The sequence below is a fragment of the Mytilus edulis genome, chromosome 8 (genome assembly GCF_963676685.1).
Source record: "Mytilus edulis chromosome 8, xbMytEdul2.2, whole genome shotgun sequence".
Classification (NCBI taxonomy): Eukaryota; Metazoa; Mollusca; class Bivalvia; order Mytilida; family Mytilidae; genus Mytilus; species Mytilus edulis.
The window spans coordinates 57633988-57647254 of NC_092351.1; positions in this window are offsets into that span (position 1 = coordinate 57633988).

The following is a 13267-nucleotide window of genomic DNA, read 5'->3' on the forward strand; positions in this document are numbered from 1 at the left end:
AATTACCGGTTTTCTTTTGATTAACTGTATCAAAATATATTCAATAAATAAGACGACATACAAGTAAAATAATTATTAAACAATAACAATATACACTTGTTTGTCCATTTTTACAATATTTGAACCGCAACCAATTCAGTATCAGCAAAACTATTTTAACTGGGATTAAACAATCCACCAACATAAAAACCGCCAAAATGTTCCGTTTACTTTGGTGCCCCGAAATAGCAAAACTTTACAACCGCGAAAATTTTCCGTTTACTTTGGTGCCCCGAAATAGAAAAACTTTACAACCGCGAAAATAACCTACTATACGGTATTATACCCAGGTCAACCTTGATGTTTCGTAGAAATGAAGACAGATACATTATTGTTTGAGTCAGTACCGACGCAATCTGAGAATATAGTTGCGGATGTTTTGTTTGCATTCACCTATTCTACTACGTAGTAATAAAAAATGAAGAAAACGTCATAAACATTTCCTTTTGGTTTCTTATGGAAAATGTTGAGAAGAATATCTGTCAAGAAATTATACCCGAAAAATGAAAACAACATTTTAAAAATTTCAGTTGTCAGAAGCGCTTTTTTTAATTAAACTTCACCAGGAAAGTTGAATACCTGAAAACCAAGTATGTATAAGAACTAAAACAGTTGAAGAACTATATGACAAAACAAAATACCTACAAATAATAGCTAAATCGCCTCAGACAAACTTTGTCTGATGGAGATGAAACCCTATAATCTTAATAATTTCTAAATTTTAACGGAATATAAAGAAATGTATGCTATGCATCGAGTTGATTACACCATCGGGCATACGCAGTCTACCAGCAGCGAAATAGACACAATGCTGCACAAATCTTTATCAAAGAAGGACAAAAAATACCAGAGGGACAGTCAAACTCATAAATCCAAAATAAACTGACAACGCCATGGCTAAAAATGAAAAGACAAACAGACAAGCAATTGTACACATAACACAAAATAGAAAACTAAAGAATAAGCAACACGAACCCCACCCGTCGTGTTAGTTATGTGATAACAAATCCCGTAAACAGTCTTAATTCCGCAATCGGTAGGTCATATTTATAAAAGGTAAAGGGATTGTAGTTACGACGTAAGGAACATATCCGATATCATTTGTGAAACGGTTATTTACGAAGGGATGATTTTAAATTCAAAAGCTCAAACACTTCTAACAAATAAAAAACAACGCTTTACAAATTTCATGCGTCCGATGCGCTGAATAACATTTCACCAGGAACGCTCAAAGTGGAGTATTTGAGACTTGAGAGCCAATGATTTATAAGAAAAAATATTAGTTGCAGAGCTGTATGGTTAGAACAGTACATAAAGATAGTATTCAAATAATTAACACCAAGTATTATTAACAATAAATTTTGGTCGAATTATATAAGTAACGACTTGAAATTTATGGTTTTTTTAAACAACCCTTAAGCAAAATTCTGATTAAAGTTCTTAAAAGGAGAATAAGTTAAATAAAAAATAACAGAGATACCGAACTCCAAGGAAAATTCAAAACAGAAAGTGTTTCTTTTTTATTATTAAATGACAAAATCAAAAGCTCAAATACTTCAAACAAATGGAAAACTGCATCTTCCTGACTTGGTGTAGGCATTTTCTATGTAGAAAATGGTGGACATAAATGGTACGAACAGATGATTTAAAGCATTTGTGGGTAGACTCAATCAGACAGCACCGTTTATCAATATGTAGTATCTATGACAGAATTTGTGACAAGAAAGAGTATGATAATAACCACGGTAATTCTTCCCTTTAATAGCCTATATCATCCTACAAAATTTTCCCGAAATTCTTGTTTTACATCTTTTACGTGTGAGCAGAAATTATCAGCTACGTCACAATGTCGGAGGTAAAGTTATAAGAAACGTCACAAAGTGTGAGATGACTTTAATTATCACAAACATCACAAAGTGTGAGATGACTTTAATTATCACAAACGTCACAAAGTGTGAGACGACTTTAATTATCACAAACGTCACAAAGTGTGAGACGACTTTAATTATCACAAACGTCACAAAGTGTGAGATGACTTTAATTATCACAAACATCACAAAGTGTGAGATGACTTTAATTATCACAAACATCACAAAGTGTGAGATGACTTTAATTATCACAAACGTCACAAAGTGTGAGACGACTTTAATTATCACAAACGTCACAAAGTGTGAAAAGACGCTATTGCTGTACCCAAATTTTACCTGATATGTCTGTTTGTTTTGTTCATACATCGTTGTCAATATAATGTTTTATTTTTGCGACTGTCATAAAAGTGAAAGGTGTAACTAGCTATAAAACCAGGTCTAATCCACCATTTTCTACATAATATAATGCATATACCAAGTCAGAAATATGAAAACAAGTTTGACCTTACCACATATTATGGTAAATGTTTATATTAATTGACACAGAAATTACAATTAATGCAATTGGAATAATTGCAGAATATTGATTTGTGTTAACTTTGCCTATTGTTTGTTATACGTAACAAAATTGCACTCTTTTTTTATGTATTATATACTGAATAGAAATAGATAGATGTTAAGTTAGTTATTTGATCTGGAATGTTTATGCCATCATATATTATCAAGCATGAAATGAATATCGAGTACAACTGTCAAAAGCTTACACAGAAGACAAAACAGCGAATGACGGTCCAATATTGTGACCAGTAGAAAAGGTTTTGTCGTCGGATAGGATAAAAAAAATAATTAAAAAATGCCGCAACTTTTGTGACGAAACAAATATCAATCGGTCACATCAGTTGAAAATTATATTAACTATAAAAATAACCTGTAAATTTACTTGAATTCCCGTGGTTTCTTGAACATATTTAGAAAAAGGAGGGTTTTTAATCCGACGAAGAATTGTGAAAACTCCGGGTATATTTCTAATGATCTTCTACTTAAAAAGTTAGTATAATCCATTTGTTCAATGTTTTATCGTGTTGATTTGTCGGGAAAATAAAAATAACACAAATGTTCAATTTTACTTTCGTTTTCACGGTACATTACTCATGGAAATAATACACAAATTGACTAGTGCAAGCCCCGGCGAGTTTTTAAATTAAATCTAAATGTCGATTTGGATCCTACTTTATTTATAGTTTACACCTACATTATATGCAATGTAGGTTTACAAACATTTGAAATGTATATTAGAATCCGATATAAATGTAATATTTGATACAGGTACATGTGTATAGATACATGTGTATGATAGTGAGGTCAGTGTGGTTAACTCATACAATAGTACATTAGGTAAGTTACATATATATTTTAAACTTTTATGTTTTTGACAAAACAGCCAAAGCATATAATTATGATTTTGTAGTGAAACTTAAAAGAAATAAAAGCAACGGAGCGGCTGCAAAAAAGGTTAAGGTCGGTAGCTACTTTTTGGAAATTTGAATTTTCATTTGTCGGAAAATAAAAATAACAGAAATATTCAGTTTTACTTTCGTTTTCATTGTACATAACTCATTGAAATAATCCACAAATTAAGTAATACAAGCGCCGACGAGTTTAGAATTTGATTTAAATGTCGATTTGAGTCCTACTTTATTTAGTCTTAAAAAAAAACCTGAGACCTTAATGTTGTCCCTAATTTCCAGATTTGTAGGCAATATGATATTCCACGTTTTACTTGAATTTAGGCTTTAAAAAATTAGGGGGACAACCCAGAAGGATCTAGATGGAGGTGCTTCATTTCTGTGTTTTTTTCCTCCTTTTTCTCTATTGTGTACACCATCATACTGTAATTTGTTTTACAAAACTGTTCTGTAACAAACATAAACTTTTAGCCACCGCTTTACAAGCAGAGCCAAATACAATGAAAGTCCCAACTATATATTGGCTTCCGAAGCTACACAAAACCCCTTACACATACAGATTTATTTCGTCTTCAAGCCATTGTTCAACTACTAAATTGTCTATTCTTCTTACCAGCACACTTGGTACAATTAAAAACCAGATAATAAATTGTTCAAATAAGGCCTTCGAAAATAGTGGAATAAATTACTTTTGGAGTGTCAAGAACTCGTTGGAAGTACTTGATAAATTGCATGCTTATATTGGTGATTTTGAATCTGTTCAAAGTTTTGATTTTTCTACCCTGTATACCACATTGCCTCACATTCTCATTAAGAAAAAATTCACACACCTAGTTAAATGGGCATTCAAAAAATCAGAATGTGAATATATATGTTCAAACTCTTTTAGGTCATTTTTTAGTAGCAATAAACAAAAAAACTATGTTAATTGGACATGCTTTGATACTATATATGCCCTTGAATTTTTACTAGATAACATTTTTGTTCGCTTTGGAAATTCCGTATATCGTCAGATTATCGGAATTCCAATGGGGACTAACTGTGCACCACTTATTGCGGACCTGTTTTTGTATTGTTATGAGTTACAATTTATGACAAAAATAAGCAAAGACCCATCGAAACAACATCTGATAAACAAATTTAATAATACTTTTAGAGATTTGGATGACATTTTGGCTCTCAATAATGACGACTTCAGTATGTATATTAATGAAATTTATCCTGTTGAACTTACTTTGAATAAAGCTAATACTAACAATGACCACTGCCCTTTTCTCGATCTTGATATCTATATCACTAATGGAAAGCTGAATACTAAAATTTATGATAAAAGGGATGATTTTTCATTTCCTATCGTTAATTATCCGTTTTTAGATGGTGACGTTCCCTTGTCACCATCTTATGGTGTTTATATATCTCAACTTGTACGATTCGCTCGTGTATGTAACAATGTTTTAGATTTTAACGAGAGAAATTTATGTATTACTGAAAAATTATTACACCAGGGTTTCCGATATCACAAACTTGTCAAAACATTTACTAAATTTTATCATCGGTATAAAGACATCATTCGTAAATATAGCTCAACATGCAGACTTCTAATACGTTCAGGTATTTCACATCCAATTTTTTATGGTAATATTCTTTATAAAGCACAAAGGTGTCAGTATTCACCTCAGAAACTTACAAAACCTTTGAATATACTTATTAAGAAGGGATATAATTACGATACTGTTGTCAAGTCATTAAAAATTGCATATTTTGGCGTTAATATTGAGTCACTGATAAGGTCTTTGCATCGGAACTAAACACATTTATTCTAAAAACAGTTGTTGGCATGACACGGGTTATGTTCTTCTCATATATGTTATGATGGTATGATACTAAACCCCTAACGGGACGGATTGTGTCTGATGTTCATATGATGAAATCATAATCTTTCAGTCAGTTTAATTGAAGTCTGGAGCTGGCATGTCAGTTAACTGCTAGTAGTCTGTTGTTATTTATGTATTATTGTCATTTTGTTTATTTTCTTTGGTTACATCTTCTGACATCAGACTCGGATTTCTCTTGAACTGAATTTTAATGTGCGTATTGTTATGCGTTTACTTTACTACATTGGTTAGAGGTATAGGGGGAGGGTTGAGATCTCACAAACATGTTTAACCCCGCCGCATTTTTGCGCCTGTCCCAAGTCAGGAGCCTCTGGCCTTTGTTAGTCTTGTATTATTTTAATTTTAGTTTCTTGTGTACAATTTGGAAATTAGTATGGCGTTCATTATCACTGGACTAGTATATATTTGTTTAGGGGCCAGCTGAAGGACGCCTCCGGGTGCGGGAATTTCTCGCTACATTGAAGACCTGTTAGTGACCCTCTGCTGTTGTTTTTTATTTGGTCGGGTTGTTGTCTCTTTGACACATTCCCCATTTCCATTCTCAATTTTATCGTATGTCATGATCTGTCATGTATGCTATGAACATTTTGTTAAGCTTACAAAACAATGATATAAGTAACAGCATGTAAACTTAAACTATGTTAAACTGTATTCGACAAAGTTTTCATTGAATTATAGAAGCAGTCGACAATTTACCGGACACAGTCAGGATTTGGTTGACCGTTATGTAATATATGTTTCAAAGATGACGACGGATATGTTTAAAATGGTGTTACCACAATAATAGATCCCGTCCTCTTTTTCTCAAATGTGACCTTCGAAATAAGACTTATCACCTCACATGTACGTACATGAGTAATATGATCTGCTTTCCAGTCCAAACCACCTGACATCATCCACCTCCCCCTTTTTGGTGGAGTTCGTGTTTCTCAGTCTTCTATATTGTGTGTTGTGTGTTGTCTTTTCTTCGTTAGCAAATTCATTGTCAGTTTGATTTCGACTTATGAACTTAATAAAATCAACGGTACCAATTTTGTTGCACCAGATGCGCATTTCGACAATACATGTCTCTTCAGTGATGCTCGTGGCCAAAATATTTGAAATCCAAAGCTTATATAAAAGATGAAGAGCTATAATCCAAAAGGTCCAAAAAGTATAGCCAAATTCGTGAAAGGAATCAGAGCTTTGCATGAGGGAGATACATTCCTTAATTTATAATAATTTTTAATATTGTGTCACAGCAAATTTTAATAACACAAAAAATCCGTATTTTCATGCCAGTACTGAAGTACTGGCTACTGGGCTGGTGATACCCTCGGGGACTAATAGTCCACCAGCAGAGGCATCGACCCAGTGGTAGTAATAAAATCAACGGTACCAATTTTGTTGCACCAGATGCGCATTTCGACAATACATGTCTCTTCAGTGATGCTCGTGGCCAAAATATTTGAAATCCAAAGCTTATATAAAAGATGAAGAGCTATAATCCAAAAGGTCCAAAAAGTATAGCCAAATTCGTGAAAGGAATCAGAGCTTTGCATGAGGGAGATACATTCCTTAATTTGTAATAATTTTTAATATTGTGTAACAGCTAATGTCCCTTTGTAATTCCGTTGAGAGTGTACAAAAATTTGAAAGACGAGATGCCTGGTATACAACAACACTTTCTTATTTCCTTCACCTTTACCTTGATTTTTTTTTATGTTTGCAACTACAGCTTCTTTTTTTAATTTTCAATATTTTATTTCAGAGTCATAATGTCCGATTCTACAGCTCTGTGTGGCGTGTGCTGTCTTCGTCACCTTTCCAGACCAACGACTGGTTGGTGTCTAGAATGTGAAGAAGGACTTTGTATAGACTGCAAAGAACATCATAGTTTACTAAAGGCAACACGGAATCATGCTATCATTCCTGTTACTGAGTATCAAAAATTACCACAAAACGTGTTAGAAATCACAAGAAACTGTAAAAAACACAATGAAATTTTGCAAATATTTTGCAAAAAACACGATAGTCCCTGCTGTAGGAAATGTATCATCGAAACACACAATAACTGCAAAAATCTAATCGAAATAGAAGATTACATAAAAGACATTAAGTCCTCGGCTAGGTTTCAAGAGGTTGAAGAAATAATGAATGAAACAGCTGAAAATATCATAAGAATCCGTATCAACAGGGAGGAAAACCTGACATCATTACAGGAAGAAAAAAAGAGAATAGAAAACGATATTGTATAAACCAGGATTAAAATCAACAACCATCTCGATAAACTACAGGCCGATCTTATTCAAACCCTATATGTAAAGGTGGAGAAAGAAAACGAAAAAATACAACAGGTACTGAAATCGTTAGAAGAAAAGCAGTGCCAAATAAAAGAATATCAAAATACCTTTGAACACATTGAGAAATACGCGACAGATGTTCAACTTTTTCTCTCTATGAAACTAATGGAAACCAACATTGAGAAAGATGAAGAATTAATTCGATCGTTAATAGAAAACGAGAGCCTTTGTCGAGTGATGCTAGTTTTAAAAGACGCACTTGACACTAAAACAATTACTGTTAGTATGCCGTACATAGGAAAAGTCGATGTGGAATACTCTCCAAGTCATGTAAGTATCATGAAAAAGAAAGAAAAGCAAGCGCAGATGATGACGAACAAAGCAACCGTAAAGTCATTTGCAAATATCGCCCTCAAAATTGAAAAGGAGATTCTCGCATGTGGAGTAGGGGTGACGGGGTGTACACTACTTCCACATGGCAAAATTACATTTGCTAATGAAATGGAAAGCAGCATTATAGTAGTTACAGCTGACGGGCTACTTGACTTTAAGATCGATTTAAAACCATTCGCTCCTTTTGATATCACGTATATTTCTAATGCAAATACCATAGCTGTCACATCTAGAAATTCAAATGACATTAAAATTATAGATATAAATGCCAAAGGAGTGCTGAAAACATACTGTTTAGGCTCACCTAGTGCTGGTATTGCGTATGCGGAAAAAAGTCTTATTTTATGCTCCACAGAAAAGGGAATACTTGAACTCAATCAACATGATGGATCAGTAAAGACAATTGTATCTGGCAAAATGTATCTGGTAGAATAGCAGCATACTAATTCGTATTGGTTATTTTTAAATTAAGAATTGTTGAAATATTTATGTTACAGTTGTTCTCAAATATTCAATCCAGTTTTTAAAATAGAACTGTGACCAAATTGAATTAGTCTAACTCGTAAAAATTTAAAGAATGACTGTAATATGTTTTCTCTTTTATTCAAATTAACATAAATGTGGTGCATACTGAACAACCTGCGTAACAAGTTACTTAAAAGTGTGCATCCCATTTTTTTTAAGATTAATTCAAATGGATAGAAAAAATATTACAAGTCACCATTAATTTCATTTTAAACAAGGAGTAAATCAAGAAAGAAAATAAAACGTTGATAACGTCACGCTCACATAACAAGATTATGTCTGATGTGTATGAGATATTCCTTCAATATGAAACTAAATAGTACAGCTCAGAACTCAAAATTGAGAATAAAAAATAAATGTGCATTAAGACAATTCTCTTTTTATATTTTCATTTGAGAAATATACTTAAAAAAAATAAAAAGAAATAAAGGAGAATGAAAAAAAACAACATTTCCTTTAATCATAGAAACACTGTAATGAAAAAAATTAGTCATGGGTCAATGTATCGGTTTAAGACCTACCGAATTAATTATTATTTACAGGGTTTGTAATAATATGAGCAACACGACGGCGCCACAGGTGGAGCAGGATCTATATGCTATATGAAACATATTAATTAGTCTTTTTTCAATAATACATATAGTTCTGATATCAAGATTATTATCAAATGGTGTTTTTTTACTCCTCTTAAAATCTTCTTGGTTCTCAATGCGCTTTAAATTCGTTTTTTATTTGACCGTTTTGACTTTTTTGATTCGAGCGTTACTGGTGAGTCAGTCTTTTGTAGATGAAACGCACGTCTGGCGCAAATACAAACGATTAATCCTGGTATGTATGATGAATTCAATTGGAATAATACCACCAACAAGTTTAAAGTCGACCAATGAGATATCACATTAATATATTGGGTCAAAGCATGTTTGATGTTTTGTAATGTACAAAACCAAAACAACACGATTTACCTTCATCAGGAACGCTCAAAGTCGCATATTTGAAAGCAAAGCGTGTATAAGAACCGAAACAGTTGACTGGAGAAAGGAAGAAAGACCATTCACAATTTGTCTTATATTTGTTTTTCTCTTTTTTGATTAAATAAAAAAAAATAATAAACCTTTCAAATGTACAGTTCATAAGATAAAAAATATTCCCTGTGGAACACCTCCCCCCTTTTTTTGTGCTCTCTATGTTTAACCCTCGAATTAAGCTTTCCAATCTAATTAAAATTAAAACCTTGCTTTCTAACCAATTTATTCATGTACCGGACCGGCAACTTTCTTTATTTAATACGAAAATCTACAGTGCCGTTATACACATGCATGTTGTTTGCTTGGAGTCCCTTCCCGAAAAGAAAGAAATAGCCTCCAAGATACTATATTCCTGCATCACGTGATTTTTACCACGTGGAGCTTAGATTTGAATAAATACCGAATATGAAAAGTGAAAACATAAAGTCCGAAGGCACAAATAAGAAAAAAGAAAGGTTTTTTTTTTTGGCAAAGGGTGCCGGGGTAATTCTCTCGGTGTTCAAAATATACATGAAATATTTGCCACTGCCCCTTTTCTGTTCTATGAATTTTGACCCTTAGTTTTCTATCTGTTACATGCCAAGAAATCCTCGCTAAAAATTCCGGTCGATCATCTACGGCAGTCATTAGTAGCTAAAGATTTGATTTCATTCAAGAAATTAATGTATGACCTTCATGTACGTGTCGCTTAGAATGACGTTCTTTCACTAAACAATTCAAAATTTGGTGACTATGTGGAACGCATCTATCCCATCGAATTGGAGATAAAGGATACTACAGATACAGTTAAGTCGGCTTCATATCTTGACTTACATCTAGAAATTGACAATGAGAGTCGGTTGAAAACAAAACTTTATGACATAAGAGAATTGATGATTTCAGCTTTCCAATTGTGAACTTTCCATTTCTAAGTAGCAACATTCCAGCAGCACCTGCATACGGGGTATATATCTCCCAATTGATACGATATTCCCGTACTTGCATTTCCTATCATGATTTTCTTGATAGAGGGTTACTGCTCACAAGGAAGCTATTAAACCAAGAGTTCCAAATGGTGAAGTTGAAATCATCCCTTCGTAAATTTTACGGACGCCATCACGAGTTGGTTGACCGTTATGGGATGACCGTTTCACAAATGATATCGGATATGTTCCTTACGTCGTAACTACAATCCCCTTCCCTTTCATGAATGTGACCTACCGAATTAGACTATTTACTGGATTTGTAATCACATAAGCAACACGACGGGTGCCACATGTGGAGCAGGATCTGCTTACCTTCCGGAGCACCTGCGACCACCCCTAGTTTTTGGTGGGGTTTATTCTTTAGTTTTCTATGTTGTGTCATGTGTACTATTGTTTTTCTGTTTGTCTTTTTCATTTTTAGCCATGGCGTTGTCAGTTTATTTTAGATTTATGAGTTTGACTGTCCCTTTGGTATCTTTCGTCCCTCTTTTAGAACACGGTCATATACCAAATGGTCAAAATTAATCATCCATGTACGTTTTAATTTGCTCTATGGGGTGTTTGCAGAATTTCAACGGAGGCAATTTCTTGGTATGAGAGCTATTATTACCAGCTTAAGGGTATAAAAATAACCTATTTCTATCTGAGGTCAACTTTGCCAAAAAGAAATGGATGCAACTTTTAAAGCATTGTTTGAAAATTACGTGTTTTTGTATTATCATTTCAATAAAACAATAAGGTGGTTAAGACAACAGAGTCTTAATTATGTGAACGAAGCAAGCTGTATGTCACCAAACGGTTGTCAGCATTGTGCAAAATTCATACCTTCGTGTCAGCTATAAAGGACACGACATGACAAAACGTGAATAAATACAAACGAGAAAACTAACACCCAAAAAAATAATGTAAAACAGTTATTGAAGATAGAAACCTACGACAACCACTGAAATACAAACTCCTGACAAGGTACATGTAGTAGGTACAGACACATACATAATGATGGGTTTTTGAAGTTAAGTTTGTGAGTGCCCAATCCTTCCGCTAACAAGAGACAATGGTGGAAAATCGCGACATAAGAACAAATAGTAAACACTTATCGTAGTGATTTGACTAGAGTTTCGCAAAGCGATAGCTTACATAAAGACAAAAAACTCTTTGAGTACAGAAATAGTTTAAGCCTATGGTCTATTGAACTTATAATTTTCATACAAACTATCTTATAAATTTTCAAAATCCTTTCTTATGTGTAAAACGAACAAATCAATTTAATCATTGGTACACACGGACACACATAGCAAAAAGTTTCATTCCTTGTACACCTACTTCCATTGAGGTCAACGCATTTGAACTCATTGAGATAAAGAACTAACTTTTAACAAAAAGTGCAAATTCCGGGGCATTCGATATTTCTACGACCAATGCATTTGAATTGGGCCATATCGTTGGAATCCCCGGGCCGACCACCCCCCCCCCCCCCCAATTTTTTACGATAAATACATTTGAATTGGGACATATATGGTTGGAAACACCCTTTATCCCGGATAGGGCCCCTTCTGATCCATCCTGGGCTATCATCCATGCAGGTAAACATGGGGAAACGACCCAAAACTACAAGTCGAATTATAACAGACAATACCATGGTCAATAGCAAAAGTCGATGAATTGATCAAAGAAGGTGTGCCAGGTGAGCCATTCCTGTCAGCCGAAAAACACTTGGACAAATATAACCAAATCGAACTCGCTCAAATAACAACTTTAGAGCGAAAAAAATTTATTAATTTGTGATTTTTGTGCTCCTACATGTTCAATCATGCACTGATGCAGCCGTTTTATCTGTTTATCAAGAAATTCAGTCAATCATTTCGTCGATTTGCATAAAAAAAATAAAAGTGAAATATATATCATGAACAACTACATAACTGGCAAGTAACAAAAGAACACACCTTGTGATAAAGCGTGGGTCCACTATAATAACTGCATCAACACGTGCACAGACGGTAAGTGGAAAACTCCGGTAAGGCCTAGGAAAAGAAAGTATTGTTGTTATCTACATGTATTTGTATTATGACGGCATTGTATATCAGTCAGTGTTTTTTTCTGTTCCGGCCTTTTTCATTGTGCGTTCTTTTATGTCCCTTATAAAAACTGTCAGTGTCTGAAAACGAGCAAAACCACATCACAGATTCGTTTGTGTTTCAAATCTGTGTTTATTTGAAAGTGGTTTCTCATATTTTTTTTTGAAAGAATAAGTAACATGAGTAAAGAGAGGTTAAATATACAAGAGGGACATTCCAACTCATGAACCTAAAGAACTGAAAACTCCATGGCTAAAAACGAAAAAGATAAACAGATAAACAAAAGAAAAACAAAACGCAACATAGAAAAATAAAACTAAGCAGCACGAACCCCAACATAAACTGGAGATAATCACAGAATGATGTGATTATCTTGTCATATATCTTGACCTACTGTATAACAATTATATCTATTGGTGATGTCCGATATTCTTTCTATTTTGTTTTTTCTTGTGTTCTTAGCAAGGAAGTTGTCTCATTGAGGTAAACATGGTATAGCCAATATATCATTTTACTCTAATTATTTACTTGGATATGAAGAACGTGTTCATTCGTGTAAGTGATGTGATTAGCACTAAACATTCGAATAAATCCAACATTTCATTATATATATATAAACCCATGAACATCCGTCATCACTCAAATTTAAATAGATGAGTATATGATTATGTGTTCGCAATCGCACAAGTAAATTAATGTCTAATTCATTGAACAAGCGATGAGAGTTCTTGAGA